The following is an 18,801-nucleotide window of genomic DNA, read 5'->3' on the forward strand; positions in this document are numbered from 1 at the left end:
TATCAGCAACAAAAACCAGTTTTGTTTAATTTATGCTCAAAACAAATAGCTATACTGGAATGGCATCCGATATTAGAGAACATTAGGGACCAAAGTGCAACATGAAAACCAAGGAACCCAGTCAAAAGACCAAAGATACAGTTAAAGGGAACTTTAAAGCAGGGTTAGATTACTAAACATCAACATCCTGCTTTGGGGATGAGGTTTTTCAGCAGAAACACTGAAGCCAGTCGGGATTGATGGGAGGACGGACTAAGCTCTAAACAGAGCAATCCTTTTAGAGACTCCATAGTTTTCAGATTGTGTTTTTTTAAACATTTTTGAAAGCCTTATTAAAATTTTCTTCATTTTAACAGTTTGTGTTGTTCAGTGGTGTGAATTCCCACTTAAATGCATCACAGTTTGCAGTTGGTAACGTGACAAAACATGAAAGGGTATGGATTGTTTACCTTGGCGCGTACCAGGTCAAACAGATTATACACAGAATAGAAATAAGGAAATCCGTTATTGGTTGGGGATTTTGACTGTTCCAGTCTTGTATAACTTGTTTGTCTCTTAGCATCTTTTTCACTTTGGCAGTCTGTTTGTCTCCTTTTTTGTATGAATTAACTGTGATTAACGCAGATGAAGAAAAGTACAAGCTATAGCCCACAAGAGCAAAAAAAAAAAAAAACATGTACAAGCGGTGTGTTCCCAAGACAGGTCAGTCAACCAAAATCACTCAAAACGCATTGAGCATTCAACCAGAAAGTCACAAAAGAACCCAAAACAACATCAAAAGCGCCACATGCCTCACTTGCATGTGTTGTTAAAGGTTTAACAATAAAAAAGAAGCTAAACAAAGTGGCCACCACAGGAGAACTCCAAAGCCAAAACCACTAGTAAACAAAATAAATCTGGGATGGCAAACACTTTTTCACAGCACCGTATCTTGCAGCACAATAAATCCTACAGATAAAAATGATTTCTAAATAAACTCTAGAGGAGAAAAACATATTTCAATGTTTAGATTCAGTATCTACGCAAGTCTTGGTTGCACTGATGAAAAGATCTATGAACAGTAATGAACTCTTTGTATAGTGATTTGTCCTCTGATGCTAATCAAAAGATAATCAAAAGAATGTCGCCATCTAGTGGAAAATCTGAGAAATCTTTTAAAACTCCTAAGCTTACGTCTCTAAAATATCCCAACCTAACACACACAAAAAAATCTATTTTTATGAACATGATGGAAATAGTTTTCTGTGATAATTTACTTAAATAACTCGGAGACATCTTTTGATTATTTATTCTACCTGTACGTGTCTGAGGACCCTCTGCAGAGGGAGCAGATAGGGCTGAAATCCAGAAATTAAATTTCAGTGCTTAGAATTGATCCTCCAATGTGAGCAGCTTCAGGCGGTGGAATCAAAATGGACCACATCTTTAGGTTTTCCTTAACTTTCAATTCCACCTGTATGATATTTACATTCCTAATGAAGTTTTTTCAGGAACCACTATCAACTTCCACTCACCTTTCAGATGTAAATATGCCATCACTATGCAACCAGCACAGAGATTAAGAAGGTTTTAGTTTGATTTACAAACACACGGCACTACAAAAGCTGCTGCTAAATGACAAACTAAAACTTGAAACGTAGCTCAAGTTTCTGGAAGCGTCTCATGACTGAACATTTCCCCATTTAACCACAGTTTGATAAATCCCCAGTAATCTATTGCTATACTGTATTTAAAATCCCTTTTCCTGGGGTTGGTAAGTAGCACAAACAAGTCACATTAGATGGAGAATATCTGTAAACATCAAGTTTTTTTCCAAGTCTTGTCACAGATTTCAAAATGGATTTAGGTCTCTCCCTTTTCATCTGATTGCCGTGAATTTAGCTGTACCCATCTTCAAATAATCTCTGACCCACGTCCCTGTCCATTCTAATGAAAAGCATTTTCACATGATGATTCTTGCAAACCACCATTAGTCGGGAGGGTATCCAAGTAGCTAGAAGGTTTAGATTACTATCAAACACTGTTTTCTGTGTAGGTCAAAAAGCATCATATGCACAGTACATATTAGGACATCCTCAGGTCTCGGGAAAGCATCCTCACACATTAGATGAAACAGCCTCAGCTGTCAGACCACAGACAAAAAGCCATCAAACCTCTTACTAAACGGCATCTGAATAAAAAGTCTACGCAAAAATGGCCTCAGATGAAAATAAAAGCTCTCAGAAAAAACGGCATTAGATGAAAATGTCTCGGAAATAAAGGCATCAGAAAAAACGTCTTCTGAATAAAAGCTCTCAGGAGTCGCAGAGAAGCTCCCACCAGGTGGCGCCATTGTCAGGTCGAGGGGTTACAAAATACGTCATCAACGTGCTATATTGGCAAATAAAGGAGCATTTAAAACCATACCAACAGCAGCAAGAGAGGTAGGAATGGGAAAAGAACACAATTAGCAATATAATTAAATACCCAAGATCGTGAAACGTGAGAAATTTTAAATTCACACAGGGCATAAGTAAACAAAGAAACAAGGACTTTTGGATGGATAATTAAAGCGAAAATAAAACAATTTCAAGTGAATAGGTTAGAAATTTCTCTATTCAAGGCTAATTTAATTTGCCTTGAATAAAGCAAGTGGTAAAACTGGTACAATATCAGTTATTTTTCTCTGGATTCTCCCAGAAGCAATAATAGATGGACACTAATGGGACAGATTAAAGAAATCTGAGACAGTTTGTTTTAACTGCTTCAGATGAGGAGGATTTCCTGAGACGTGTGAATGTCCTAAAATGTACACCATAGATGACCAGGGCATCATGGTTTGAGGCATGAATTATGATGGATTTCTTTCAACAATAGTTTTTTTTAATTATTTCTTGTCACTTTTACTTAAAAGCTGAATTTCTGGAAGACATTTAGTCAGTAGCATTTCCTACCTGAGCTGTGGGGTAAATGCAGCTCATCCAGAGAACGTTTGGGGTTTTGTAATACTTTTTCCATATTTGAGAGCTGGACTAATAAGTGTTCACTGGTATTGTTTTAAAATCTGTCTGGTGTTCTTTCTCTTTGTGTGGCAGTGGATTGTGGATTTTGTTTAAGCATAAGAGTAAATATTCCTGAACAGCCCCATTTTCAGATTCTAAGTCTATGTTAACATAATAATAATAATAATAATAATAATAATAATAATAATAATAATAATAATAATAATAATAATAATAATAATAACAATAATAATAATAATAATAATAATGCATTATTTTCCTTCCACTTCAAAATGATGCACTGTTTTTAGCTGGAACTGCATAACAAACGTTTTAAAACCATGTAACAAGTTTGCCATCAGTTGACGCTCACCTGTTGGCCACGAGGTTGCGCTCACACACCGTTCACTCGGTTCTGTTTCTGCTTGCATGCGCATGCGCGTCTCGGTGACGGAGAGGAGCCCATTTCCTTCCAGCAGCAGCAGGCCTGGTAGACACACACAAACACAACACACACATATGCAGTCAGGGGACAGAAAGCCGTCAAAGCAAAGCCACGTTTCGGATTGTCCGACATTAGCCCCGCGAAAACTGGATGCCCCCAAACCGCAGAAGCTTCACTGATGGGCGTTTATCGCTAACCTCCAGCCGCATCTGCTCGACACCTCAGCGGTATCTTTTGGGTGAGTTGGCCACAGCGCAGTGACTGTTTTGTCTCTGTTTGTTGCTGTTGCTGCTCCTGCAGCTGCAGCGTTTTACCAGGGGGAGGTTCAGGGGCAGCTCTCCACGGAATGTTGTTTAATCTCAATGGTTTGGTGTTAAGCTTACATTTCCCAAACAGTGTGGGGAGAAATGATCCAAGACAAACCACTGCTCTGCCGGGCTAACCTTAAACCTCGCTCAGCGTTAGCGTTAGCTGCTGCTCAATGGTCAGTATCGTCGCAGGATCCATTATCGGACAGTAGTTCAGATGTATGGTAGGTCTGACCAGGTTTTACATTTTCTTTGTGTCTGCTAATACGGTTAGCAATATAATAACAAGCACCCGCACACAAAGCAAATAATTTTTTTTTATGTCTCCTCTATGTGCTTATTTTAATGACCATTATGTCATTGGCGTTTCAGTAGTTGCACCCCAAACCACTGAGTCACCCCCTTTTTTTCCTAGCCTCTGCTTCCATATTCGGACAAGTTAAGATTTTCAATTGTAGAATTTTCTTCTCGGAACACCATTCATAAAGCTCTGGGTAAAATAAATTGGCATTCTGGAACAAAGGGGGAGGAACTGCTTACTGAGGTTTAGCTAGAGAGAGAATTAAAGTAAACAAATCTGTTCACTTTAAATATGTAAATATTGAGATTTACTACTTCGTTTTTAGCCTGATTAACTCATGTCCGACAATATATTTAGTAGCTTTAACGTAGAGCTAGAATCTGGTTAAACCTCAACCTTTTGTGGTTGTGCACTGCTACACATATTATGGGTCTCTTCTGACTTGACAACTGCAAGCTTCAGCAGCAGATAAATGAAACAATCTTGTGTTTACGGTTTGATCATTTCTGTAAAGCATGGATGAATAAAATGAATCGCTCCGTCCATTTAAAACGTGGCACACTAAGATACTGGCAAACACTTATTTTATTTTTACACTTATTTTATTTTTACACTTCTGGGTCCCTGCAAATTTTACATTGTTTAGCTTTTTCAGTTCATCGAGGTACACGTCGGATATGTTGAAACGCACATATTTGTACAAGCCATGACAGGACTGACAATAATAATTCATGTGTATTGGTGTAATATTACTGTACACATAGTTCCAGAGAAATTTAGGTGAGGACTGTCAGGTTAATCGGGTCCTGATCTTTAGTGTTGGGCTGTTCTCAGGGTACATCTCTTCTGATTAGTGTGTTATCTCAGTGTTTGCGCTTCTTATCTAGCATGTTGTCGTTTTTGTGGTAGGTCAGATTTGACCATAGTTCCTGTTCAGATCTTGTTGCCTCTGCAGGTTTGACCAACCATCAATTCTGGCATTAGTCTTGAATGTCTGGTTAGATTGGCATGTTGCTTGTAAGTGACTGACTTGGCTCTGTTTTTAATTGAACTCTTGACAAAAAAAAAAAAAAATCAAACAAACAAAAAAAAAAAAACAACCAAAACAAAACTCGGTAACACTTTATTTGAAGGGGGTTGAATAAGACTGTCATGACACTTTCATAAACATGACATAACACCTGTCATGAACATGAATAAACCTTCATGAATATTTATGACTGTTGTCATAAAGCGTCATTCGGTAAATTATGATCCTTTTAATACAAAGTTGACATTATTCAAAATGTCTTTGTTATGACAACTTGACATTAACCAAGAAATCATTATTGTTTAAACTTTACCTCTCATAACATAAAGATACCTAATTTTTAAAGTGCAATCAATAATACTTTTTTAACAAATTTGTATCAGTAATGATTTACAGTTGTCTAGTTTTCTTTTGACTTGATCAGCCAATTATGTGTTAGATTGATTCCCATTTTAATTAATTGTGTTTTCAAAGGACTAAATCATGCAAAAGAAGAAAAAATGGTATTCCAATTGTAACTTTTAATCTAACAGAAAACGAAGGACTTGAACAATTACTATTTATGCAGAAACATAGGTTCTTAAGTTTTTCTCTGACTTTAACTAACCTAAAAAAGTGCTTGTAAGAGCATACAGATAAGTGTCTGTAGACCCAAATTGTGGAAGTTCTTAGTTTTGATGCTTTTAATAGAATAGAAACATCAACATTTTCATAAAAAAATTTTCACCTGCCAATTGAGGCATAATTGTCCGATTCCAGTCTCTGGAATTTGAGAGCGTGTTGTGAATCTCTAATCTCTAATAGAAACCATTTAGATCAGATGTATAGCAGTTTTGAAACCGTACCTCCACAAAACCTTGGTAGACCTTGATACAGGCTCATGCCTAAATCGTGAAATGAAATGTCATCAGCTTGTTCTGTGCTGGTTAAGTGGGAGCTGATGATGAGAGCTGTGGGTATCTTATTAGAGAAATCTGTTCCCATGATTGTCTGGAGAGGGTAGGGGCTTGGCTTGGCATTCATTATCCTCTGAGGAATCTGGTGAACCAGACTGCAACATGTTAGCAATCCATATGCCAGATCTGTCAGGGCTGAACTGCTAGCCGTGTGCTCGGATATCTTGCCGTTTATTATGTTTTTGTGTTTTATTGTGGTTCTTGTCAAAAGGCTATAGTTTCAAGAAGCTTTCAGGTTGTAGTGCTTGACCCACGAGGCTGAAGCATTTCAGACGGACCCTGTGAACACCACTTTGTGCCGCTTGTCACACATTTCTTTGCCAGTAATCCTCGCTGACTCCCCATCAGGTGAGAGTTGTCCAGTTGAGGTGCGGCCAGCAGCACAAGACTGCTCTAAAAGCCTCACGTTGGCCGTCTTTTAATTAGCTCTGAATCCATTTTGAGGGAGGGCAGAGAGCTTGTCTCTGTGAATAGCAGTGTTGCTGTCTCATGTTAAGCTTTGAGGCAGGCTTATGTGCTCAACAGAGAAGAAATGGCTCCTCTGTCTGCACAGGATCCGTCTCATTGCTCATTTGAAAACCATCCAAGGCCCGCTGACCTCCACGTTTTCACCCCCTCCCCCGACATGTTTCTTCATCTTTTATTATCAGCGATGGCAATAAAAGAGGACAGATTTATTGGAGATTCTCATGTACAGTCTAACAGGATACAGGTATTTAAGGGCAACATTATATTACAGAAAGTATATAGTAGACCCTGCTAGCTCTGTGTCACGCTACATAGATGCATTCAGCACCAAAGTTTAAATAAAAGACAGCTCGTGAGTCTCTCACCCAGGCGTGCAGAGTTCGGTGTCTGATAAGAAACATGCTCATTATGGGTGATGCATTTTTATTATGGGCCTTGTAACATGCAAAGTGGGAAAGCATGTCATGGTCCACCTGAGTAGGAATTGTAAAGGAAATGAAAACTGACATACGTTCTGCACCTGCACTGCTTCCTCTTTCAGAAACAGATGCATCATACATTAAAACTGCACTCCCCTGTTTATGAGGTTCTAAATAGTTTCTTTATCGACATTCTGTGAATTATGGTCTATTTCATTGGTCTCCAATCTGTTTCCCATATAACCCTCTTGTCTTCTGTTTGTTTTGCCGCATACCAACATGAGTTCACATCAGGGACTGTGCAGTTAAGATCATTTGTATATCAGTTTTTGATTTTTGGGGGATGAAAATGTACATGTTAAGCACAACAAGTATCATTCAAAAATTAGCACTTGTGAGTTAAATTAGTTCACAATAAACATGATTGTTTTTTTTATTCTCCCTTTATGTTCACCTAGGGAAACATATTCTGGCTTTACTTTATTACATGGTGAGAAAATTGAAAAGGATTTTTGTTTGAAAATAAAAATCTACCTATTATTGCAAATTTGCAGAATAAATCAAATCTCAGTCGTTATTAAAGTCTTTTTGCAAGCATTTTTAATATTGCTACTGGCTGCTTGGATGCAATATTCGATAGCCTGTCATATTCAGATTGCTCTGCACAACTTGCACATTTGACCAGTTGGATGAACTTTTGCTATCCCGGATGCCACACAACTGCTGTAGATGATTTGCCTGTAATATTAAAGTTCGCAGATATTGATGAAAACATCATGATGATGGAAAAGAAACAGAGGAAAGGGGGAAATGTGAGTAAATCAAAACCAATCTCCATCGCAATTTTTATGCATTGTGCTTAGGCTGCTGCCAGCTTCCTTACAGCCCTGTAAAGATTACGCATCTATACATTTTATTTGTAGTTTTTGATCCAGATTTTTGTTGTTCTGACCAACCATATAAAGTTTTGTTTAAAACTTTATCCTACTAAGTACTACAATATATAAAGACTAGCATCTGATACAATACACATATCTTTATATCCTCCTATAAAGATATATATTCCCTGGCCTGGAATAATGATAGTACACAATTCACCTCTGTCTCACAAAGCAGTGTGGTTCACTGATTTTAGAGAAAATAAAATGATCCAGTGTAATTCTGTTTAACCAATTCGCTGAATTACTACACAAAGCAGATAAATTATACTTTGAAAACCTAACTACATTTTAATAAACAACAACCTTCCACAAATGGGTGTCTAACAATTGTGTACTTTTATAAAATCTGAAGAAAACACTGATGCCGAGTAAAAAATTATAAACCTCTCTGACTGCATGGGATTAACAGTTATTAGGAAACTCATTGGTTACCACAAAATGTCTTCTCTTTCATGAACAACAAAACATAAAATTAGCTTTCAATAGTTTTCTTCTAGAAGTTATTGCGCAAAAAATGTAAATTTATTAAACATTCATAATGACTGTGAGTCAGTCCAGCTGTGCAGGGAAATTTGTTTCCAGGTTCTGAGACATGAGCAGATCAAAAAATAAATAAAACATTGAAAGCCTTCTTTCCAGAAACACTTAAAGGCTTAATATTTTTAAAGCTGGTAGTATGTCTTTAAAGTAACAAAGCTGTTAAACCAGACCGAACCTGAAGCAGATATAATGAGGTTGCAGGCAGACCTCGGGGTGCACAGCATGTTGCTCTCTCAACTAGATAATCAGGTTAGTTGTTCTAGTTTGTTGTTGGCTGGTATGTAATTTTTTACTGTCTCCACCATTTTTACTTTGTTGTTCGTGTTTGATAAAGTGCCTTAGAATCAAATAGCTGGAGTAAAAGGATGGAGCATTTTATTAAAAGGAGTGGATTTTTGTTGGACAACTTTGATCAGGGTAAAAACTGATCAATTTCAACCACTGTCTAGCAGAATGGTGCATCATTAGTCAAACTTTAATTTAGTCTCAATTTGTGAGATTAAATTTGAAGTCTTTGTCAGCAAAAATATCAGAGAGCCAGCAGACTGTTAATAATGTCTTCGTTATTTTTCTTTAAATAGATGTCCATATGCTTTGAAGAAACATCAGTCTGATTTGATATATAATGTTTTGAGCCTAAGAAGTGACTTGACCTGTTAATTAGCCATATTGTCTGCCTCAGTAGGACAACATTTTACTTTTTGTAGCTGTAACCAGTCCTTACTAGGGCTGTAGTGATACAATAATCTCACGATACGATACGATACACAATATTCTGCTCACGATACGATATATATTGCATATTGAGCAGACGATACAATTCAATACACTTTTGCGATTTTCTGAAAGATTTTAGAGGGACAGAGTGATTTTGGTGACATTTTGTGAGTGTTATAGAGTTGGATTTAATTAATTTAACTGAAAACTGATTAAAAGCACCAACTATACAATACCTGGCTCTAGTTGGACATGGACACAGACTTAAAGTTGACAGCTGGACAAAATGAATTAAAGAAGTGGTGAGAAAACGGGTTTCTTTTAATTGAAACAGTACAAACTGTAGCTTACATGCATTTGTAAAGTAAATAAAGTGCACCAAGTACCCAGCTCTGAATAGTTTGATACCTTTTTAACCTTGACACTTAACATCTGAAGGAATCACTCTAAGCCTGATGACCTAATCACTCTCCTGCCTCAGCAAGTAGTGAGTGAGCAAGGTGGCAGTTGGATGTTACGATACTTCCGGATGAATATCGGGTTTTTTTTATAGGAAAGAAAATATCGATATATATCACAAAATCGATATTATTACACAGCCCTAGTCCTTACCTCACTAAATGTGATACCTACACATGACGTGGTATAGTTTTGTTTTAACCACAACCAGTCCTGCTATTTTTTTTAGACAGTGGCTTTGTGAAAAACATTTTAAAGTTTGAAAGCTGAGCCGTGCTTTTCCAACCTGGGGACAGAATATATTTTACCACTACTCCTTCTCAGGAAATCATGCTGCACAGCAGAGTAGTGTGACTTAAATCTTGTGCAGAAAAATACTTACAAGTACACTCCCTGCTCAGTCTATCTTGTAGCTGCCTGGGGATCTTTTTGATGGCCAGGACTCTATTACCAGCTCACCTGAGTTTCAGTGTTTCACCCTCAAGCAGTAGAAGTTTCCCACTGGTAACCTCCTGACAGAGAAAGCGATGTTAAACTTTGTAACATTTCTAGAAACTAGCATTTCAAGCAGCTTTACATCCCATTTCTCTGATCAAATCTTGCTGCTTCACTTCTGCTGGCATTCTAGCAAGGATGAAATTAGAAAGGTTAAGGGAAATGAAAAGGGGAAGAAATCACTGCATTAACATTTCATGACTGTTTTGACTCGTTTCTTTAATTTTTAATCTACACCTATTTTTGGATTTCGCTCCTGAAATGCTGTAAAAAAAAGAAAAATGAGAAATGTTATTGCTCCTTCTTTCAACACTGAAGATATTTGGGAGTGGGAATTTGGGGAATCACACATTTTTTTAATGTAAAGAACATCTTTTCTACTGGTCTTAGTAGATTCTAACCGCCCATGTAATAAGGAAAAACATATTATTCCTATGTAGTTATTGTTTTGTAGGTTCATACAGAACTTACGGTCCGGTTAAATAAAGATTATGTCTTTTTCAAAATGTCTGTGGAGAGGAAAGTATGAGTTTTTGGAGCTTGTAAGCTTGGTATTTTGAGTACGTCCCTAATATGAACTAACAGGTTTCTTTCGGTCAGTGTCTTCTGTAAGTTGGATATAGAGTTGTAATATTTCAGAACTCAACCAGAAATCCTCAGCATTTATTTAATGATACTCTTCCATGTTATTCCACTAACCACTATGGCTTCAAACTAAAAGGGTAATTTCATATGAACTTTCCATTTATTCATTGTGTGGTGTTCATTATGTTAATGATACAAGTGATTTATAAAAGGTACACCAGTCAAAATAGCCAAAGCAATGTTATCCCTAAACAGCACATGAATCATTTATATTTTAAACAATATTGATTTTCTGTATTTTCCTTCTCCTATGAAACCAATAGTGGAAAAATAGTTTTAAAAAAATTATTCCAACAATACATACTCTGAATAACACTCATTTATTATTCAGAGTATGCAATCATCTCCATGTAGAGTTTGTTGTCATGACAGTTCTAAATTTTTATGACCATAGCAGAATTTATGTATTTAAATTTATAAATTAAAATAACATTTAGAATCTTAAAAAAATTTAGCCTGATTCTCCCATCATCTTACAGAAATGACTGAAGATGTCAACTCTGCTTCTCTCTCTGATTCTCACCGACATTTAAAAAAAAGTACTAAAAGACAACATTAATGTTTAACACCTCTGCTTTGTGTTTGGCTGCCCGTTGACACGCTAGACATCAGAGTTAATTATTTTCCATGTGGAGTAATGCTGATAAGAGAGACTGTACTTTGGCCAACTCAGATGTTCTCCTTGTTGAGAGGATTTCCTTATTGTTTTATGCCAGTTGTGACTGGAAGCTAACTTTCGTTTTAAACTGAGGGTGTATTTTACAGGACTATCACATAGGTTTCAATAGAAAAGAAAGGAATAGATCATTTTTGTACATTTGACTAGGCCAAAGAGAGTGTAATACAAAAACTAGTATTTTGACACATTATTTTAAGAAGTTTACATGGTAGAAATCTGTTTACATAATATCTTGTATTGAAATTAATAGTAAAGTTGTATTAAGTTTTTTCCAGCACTATACTAAGACAGTGGACATGGTTATGGTCAGATTTGGGCATATAATTCTCAGTGTGATTTTTGAGTATACACTATTTACATGAAGTTTTTAGCTAAATTTAATTTAAAACTTCTTCTCTAACATCTCGTATGTTGCCAACATTAAAAACATCACCTTACACTAATGGTTTTATCTAAAAAAAACATTTTTTGTTGTAACATCCAATTAAATTTATTTTGTAAGAACGAGAAAAAACATTGTTCACCAAAAACCAGGGAGGGACAGGTATGCCTACCCCAGGCTACATTCACTGGTAGAAAACAGTCACTCAGCAATTTAGATTTCAACTCATAAACGGGCTTTAAACCAAACAGGCTAACAGAAAATTTTATAACATTTTAAAACTTTAGTTAAGTTTATGTTGCTAACCAACTTGCATTTATTTTGGATTCTTATAACTGATTACTTCATATGCTGTTTTTTTTACAGTTACTAAAAGAGTAATACCAAATTGATTCAAATCACTTACCTATTCCCACAAAGATATCTTTGCTTCATAGCTAAACTAGAGCTTTTTGTTTGTTTTGCTTTTAGCTGCTGAGGTTTTCCACATTTCAACAGCTTGTCTGCTCAAAGTGTCTTCAGAAATGATAAGCTATTCATTAAATCTTACGTTCCATAACTTGCTGCTTGACTGTTGCTGGTATTCTAGCAATGATGTTAGAATCCAGATAATGCATTAAGTACTTTTTTAAAACTGTACCAATCTATACTTTACTAATAGCGATACCTACATGTGAGGTGTTATTTGGTTCATCTGTTTCTTGTATTTTGTTGTTTTTGTGACACATTTATAATATTAACAATGGACTTTTCAGTTTAAACTTTTTGATGCCTAAACAGAAAATCCCCTCCCAAACAAATGTCATGTCATTGGTTTCCTTTATAAGACTATTGCCATGTTTTCCTGTGTATGTGGACGTTTGCTGTAGTTGGTTTCACTGTAACATTGTGTTATTCTGTGCACTATCATACCAAATGCTGACATGATCACTCATGTGGTTTATACTCATACTAGTCAGGGAAGTATAAGGAAAACAATGCAGTCAGCAGGAAGAGAGCGTTTTCTCCATTTAAAGATGTGTTAAACTCAGCTGAGTTATTTTGGTAATCCTACGGTGGAAATAAATCAGTAGTGATGGCGATGACGGGGAGACTCTGGACTTCCTCTTTATTTCTCTATTGATGTTCTGCAGTTGTTTGAAGTTATGTATGCTATATCTCATGAATGTCTAGATGTGCTTTGTGATTTTTCAAGTGTCACATTAGAACATTTTGATGGAAATGGCAAAGTTCAAATTAACTTCCTCAATTTTGCAAAAAGGTTTTGATGGTCCTTTGCTGTATTTTTTGGCTTTTTTGAGAAAAAAAAAAGTTAAAATGGGAGATGGAAACGCATTTGCTGAGTAAGTTCTGATGCAGCAAACTTTCCCATCTACTGGTGGTGTCCAAATCTCAGCACAGAGGGGAGGACTGTTGGCCTGGAGTGGTCAGCGAGAGTCACCAGAGGCTGTGATGGGAGTGGTGCGATACTTCCATCCGCAGGTGTGTCTGTGCCTTACAAGAGGCACAAAAGTCAGAAAAAAATTTAAGTCCACACCTCCAGCTCAGATGGGAGGAATCTCCATTTTTCTGGTAGTTTGCAACCTTTACACTTGATTTACTACAGTCACGAGTAGCGACGTGATGACATTAGAACCTGTGAAGCCTGGCTGGTTTTCTCCAAACCAATCGATGGAAACATGTATAATGTGCATTTTCTTTTTCTTATTTTTTTGTTATTCACTCAAAATTATGACAACTGGATGGAAACATAACTACTCTGTTGAATTTGTTTTGAATACATGTCAATCTGGGCAGTACATTCAAGCAGTTGGTAGGAGTGTTGCCTTACAATAAGAAGGTTCTGGGTTCTAATCCAGGAATCTGGTCTTTCTGGATCGACTTGGCATGGTCTGCTTGAATGGGTTCTTTTCAAGTACTCCAACTTCCACCCCAATAGAGACCAATATAACCAACCAAACTAGCTAAATGTGTGCATGCATGATTGTGTGTCCTGTGTGGTGGACTGGTGACATATTCTGTCTCTAACCCAGTGGTCAGAAAATGCAGCTTTCAGATGTGTTCCTTGTCCTATACACTTGAATTAATTGACAAAATTGCGTCACTAGCAGCAGTCAAGCTCTACCGAGCTCTGCTAATGAGCCAATATTGGAGCCAGGTGTGCTGAAGTAGAAACGTCTAAGAGTTGAAGCTAACCGGCCCTGGAGGACTGGAGTTTGAGACCTCTGTTCTAACCCAGTGAGTGCTGAGTGTACCCCCTTGTCTGATGAAGGCATGTTAGTTGTGTCTGCTGATCTTTGAACCACCTTTTGATTTTGAATGGTGAATGAAAGCGACAGCCAATGATGCAGTTTGCTTGGGTATAATTTAGGTACTTAGAGTTCACTCTTCCGTGACATGCAACCCGTACACACAGACCATTTGCTGATGTCGTCGAATGAAGATAAAGCTTCTCGTCTCAAGTTTCTGTAAAGCCTCTTCGGTCTCTTGGGAAAGTAGTACCGTCTCAAACATTTAAAACATGCAGACACTCCCTAGCTACTAATTCATGTTGTCATAGAGGCAGCTTGGATAAATGTTAGCCTGTGAATTAATTTTTCTGATCTGTGCCAAATGAGGAGCACTTCAGTCAGGGTGTGCATCGTTAGTACTGTAAGAGGGGCTTTATCTGACCTCACTCTGTAAAGCAATTTTCTCCAGATCCCTTCTGAATGTTTTAGTATATGATTTCTTTGCTGGTCACTTAAAGGGCTTTGATGCTGTTTTTACATCAGAAGTCGGCTGCTTGGATTAAATTTTGTTCCATTCAGCTGAGTTTATATTATGCTATACATATTGAGCTCCATAATTAACTTTTGCACACTTTACTATCAAAACATTACATTGTTGTCATATTTTTGTAATTTTCTGTACAAGTTAATTGCAATGCATACAAAACTGAGATGCAATATTTTATAATCGTGTACCTACTTTTGTCTAAATGTATGCATTAATGCATTTAGAAAATATGGCTTTATCTAAAAGTAGCAGGAAAATGATGATCAAAATGTAAACATTATAGCAGCCTTGAATCTTTCTCATTTTGGGGTTTCAATCATTTTACAGCTCATCTTTGAAGCAGTTTTTTTATTTTATTTTATTTTATTTGTGTGCTAGAAACAACTTATAAACTCATCAAACATCTTTTCCTTAGTACAGTTTAGCATTGAACTGTGCACTAATGCCAAGCTGTATACCAAGGTTTTTAAAAGCTATTTTCCAAAGCTACAGAAATGTGACTGTTTCTACATTTTAAAGGCCTTTTTATTGAGTGTTAGAGGGAGTGGACCTTTCTGTTTTTAAATACATGTAATTAGATGATGCTATGCATTTTTGTTTTGGATTCTTGTGTTAAATTCATCCAGTGGTCCCATGTTTCTACACCATAGACAGGAAACTAGAACAGAAGTCAAAGTATAAACGTCTCAGATGATGGGGCAACGTGCGGAGGCCTGCAGTGCTAGTAGAGAGGCGCACTGGCTGGGGAGGGGGCATCAGCACACCCCAGCTCACTGGATCCCATGAAACTGTAGCATTTTTTTCCACATATATAATCTCATACTTGATGTATAATTTTGGTGTCATCTGGGGATTTTGTCTGTTTATAGTTTATCAGAATTTGTGTGAATATTGTCACCTCTAAGGCTTTGTTTCAATAACCTGAGCTAGAAGTGAACAGGGCTATCATCACACATTGTGTTAGGCTTTCACTGAAGATTTCCCTGAGCACTTCTCTCTGCAGGCAGGATATGCAGATTGCTGCCTCTGCAAACAGCAGCCCTGCATTAGCAAAATGTCTTCTGTGCTACGTGCATATTTCTTTATGTGCATCCAGGGGTCTCTCACTCCTCAAACCTTGTTTCACTTGTGAAAAGAAGCTCAGAATATTACCTAGAGCTTTTTTATTTTTATTTTTATTTTGAGTTTAGTTTTGTTTAGTAATTCCTGGCTTGCTGTGTGGTTGTTGCAGAAGTCGTGAAGTTGATCAAAGCTTTGCTGTCGTAATTTGATGTGATGTGACCAAAGTGCTTAGTTTGGAGTCTCACACACACACTCTCACCCCAAGATCTTCAACAAAGCTAAAAAACAAAACATTGGGCTTGTTAATTCTGACAGTTTTCCTCCGAGATAATTAGGCTCCATTTTTAATGTAGACTAGGAAAGAAAAGAGTGACCTAGTTAGTTTCGTCTCTTGGGTTGTTCTATTGCGGCTGAATCAGTAACGAGTGATAAATGGTTATTTTTAAGGTGACTTTTAATTCTGAATCTGAACAGTTTGGTTGTGTTTATTAACCACTGAAGTAGCATAATAATTTTAGAGGTTCTGCTGTTTACCGTGCATACCAAGATGGAAGAAATGACAAATGTGTGTATCAAATCCTTTGTTTCAAGCTGTTTAATTTTAGTTGTCTTTACATGTTAAAGACATCATTAATTTTGGAAGTTTAAAAAGTAATTTGTCAGAAATGGTAAAAGAACTGTCTTTTAATAATATGCATGTAGCGCGCAAATGCCTCCAGCATGTGAACACACGCATGTTGTTGATTCTAAGCCGGGAAATGTGCATGCGCCCCACAGGGTGCTCCACAGTGTGCGCTAATGCTAGTCTGTGGTTGTGAATGAATAATTTAGCATGTTGGCATTGCTGGGTGGAGCCTGGATTATTCATAGCTGGCACAGGAAGCGACAGACGACTGTTGTTAATATTAAGGAGCCTCAGATGCAGAGCGGTCTCATGCATTTTACACCCACCACCTCTCTATGCTCCTCACTCGTCTTCCTCCTTGCTGTGTCCTTGCTTCTCTAACCTCTGTCCTCTCCATCTGTGAGCATCATTTTTTCATATCGTTTTCCATCTTGCATCGCTGTACTCTCCACTCTCCATCTCTCTTGCTCTCGTGCATCTACCTTCTTTTTTCGGCGGCTAGTATAAACATTGAATCTCTTTCTCAATTTGAGATTACTTACTGTGCAGGTAATCTCTATAATCCCTTTCCTGAGCCACAACAGTGATCCAGGACAATTTGCAATTCCAGTTGCTGGCCAGCCTGTAGCTTCTCCCTCCCTCGCCTCTTTCTCTGCTCACTGAGTCTGATTTTTCTCCATTCTGTCTGTTCTGTTGCCACTGAATGCTTCTTTTATTGAAGAGATTTGAAGCTGCAGTTGCTGCTAATGCTGCTGCCATATTGTACCAGCACCCCACTGTGGCTGCCTCTAATGAGATTCTTTGTGTCACCATCGTCGTGCTTTGCCTCCTCATCTCCTCCTCTGTTCTGAATGGTGGAGTTGTCATGCTTAGCTATCAAAGGGGAAGGGGAGGCGATGAAAACAGCAGCCGCAGCAGGCGGTATTCTAGCTTTTTTTTCCTCTATTATTTTTCACAAGCCCTAAAATGTTTAAGCAACTTCTGCGTATGCATCCATCTTTAAGGGACTGGTGATATGACTGGACTTAATACCACTTTCTTTTGAATTTGCAGCACATGATATGGCAATATTTAAAATCTTCTCTTCATCCCATTAATAATGTTCTGCTCTCTACTGCAGCTGCAAGCAGTAAGTCAGACTCTGACCCTCCTTTACACAGCAGGACAGAATTTGCAAATTGCAGCTGTTTTCCCACATAAGGCAAAAGCAGATGTTCTTTAACAAGTTGAGTTACAAAACAAAGCAGGAGTTTTGCTAAACTTTTTGAATGAAACTTATTAGAATTAGTACAGGTGCAAAAGTATGCTATACAGCTCATTATAAAATGGATAGCACATGGTCTGACCCACATTCAGACCGCACATATGCTAAACAACTGCGAGAACCCCAAAATGCCTCCTAAGCACAGTAATAGAACAAATGAGCCAGATACCAAAACATTAAACTGTGTTAAGAGATCAGGGACTGAAAGATTAGGCTTTTCAAAACATGTCATGTTTTGTTAGTGCTGATAAAAACTACAATCTGACTGGAAACTAAATTAAATTATCTGTATTTATTCTGCTATGTGATACTTAATGAACTGCGACAGAGACAGGAAGCCACTGACAGTGCAACCCTGAACGTAAAGCTGATATAAACAGCAGAAGTTTCTAGAAAGGAAAGCCCAGAATAGCAGCGTATTAACACTTCCTATGTTTTGTTAAAAAAAGGTGTAGTTTCTAGGTTAAAAATAAGTAGTCTACTTTATTAGAGGAACTTCGAGAAACGCATAGGTATACTGACAAAGCAGCAGGACACATATCAGAATTTAAACAGTTTTACATGTCTGAATAAATTTCTTACTCACCATTCGATAATGAAGTTCATGACCATTTTCTCTGATTATGAGCTTCATTTAAACTAAAGCTGGAATGGTTCCAAAAATGACTCCAATGAGTGTTAAAAAAATCCTTGAGGCAATTTTTTTGCCTCAATTCGTTCTCTTGTATTTACTGTTCAAGTGCTTCATTTCCCTTGTCCCCCATATGATATGTTTCACAGGGGACAGTGTTTGAGGTTGCACAACATGCGTTAACATTAACTGTGATGGAGATACAATTAGCAGAAATTTTTGGGCAAAACAATTAAAAAGTTTAGCTAGACAGAGTTTCCTTAGCATGGTGCCAATAAAAAATTAAGAGGATCGTATTTATGAAAGATTTCCAAGACGATTTCTTAAATATCGCCCAGCCCTTCCTCAAATCTCACGGTTTTACATGTTTTAAGTGTTTCCTTTCTAACACACACTTGACTGATTAACAAGCCTTTCATATGATGGCATTTTGAGGAGGTAATTAAATCCTTTGAATCAAAAATGCTGGAGCAGAAACACTTCCAAAACATCTCTATAAATCTGAAATGTAAAACTGAGAACTCTAATTGGAGATGGTCTCTTTATATATTTTTCAGTTTCACTACATCACCTGATAAACAGTCTGTTTTTGTCATTTGTCTTTGACTGTGGGGGAGGAGGTTGAGCGATGTGTTCAGGAATTTTAAGTGAAACTGAGCTTCCAGCAAATCGGAC

At 37.3% G+C, this 18,801-nt stretch overlaps 1 protein-coding gene across 2 annotated transcripts in view; it reads left to right on the forward strand.

Moving 5' to 3' along the window:
- The first annotated feature begins 3,433 nt into the window (after nucleotides 1–3,433).
- Nucleotides 3,434–18,801, forward strand: part of cskl (c-src tyrosine kinase-like) — a 42,536-nt gene continuing 27,168 nt past the window's right edge. For both annotated transcript variants that reach the window (XM_008405516.3, XM_008405517.3), the window contains exon 1: nucleotides 3,434–3,664. The gene's annotated coding sequence lies outside the window, so the exon portion shown is untranslated. The remainder of the gene's footprint in view (nucleotides 3,665–18,801) is intronic.

Source organism: Poecilia reticulata, chromosome 3 (assembly GCF_904066995.2).
Source record: "Poecilia reticulata chromosome 3, P_reticulata-male-v2, whole genome shotgun sequence".
In the NCBI taxonomy this organism is placed as follows: domain Eukaryota; kingdom Metazoa; phylum Chordata; class Actinopteri; order Cyprinodontiformes; family Poeciliidae; genus Poecilia; species Poecilia reticulata.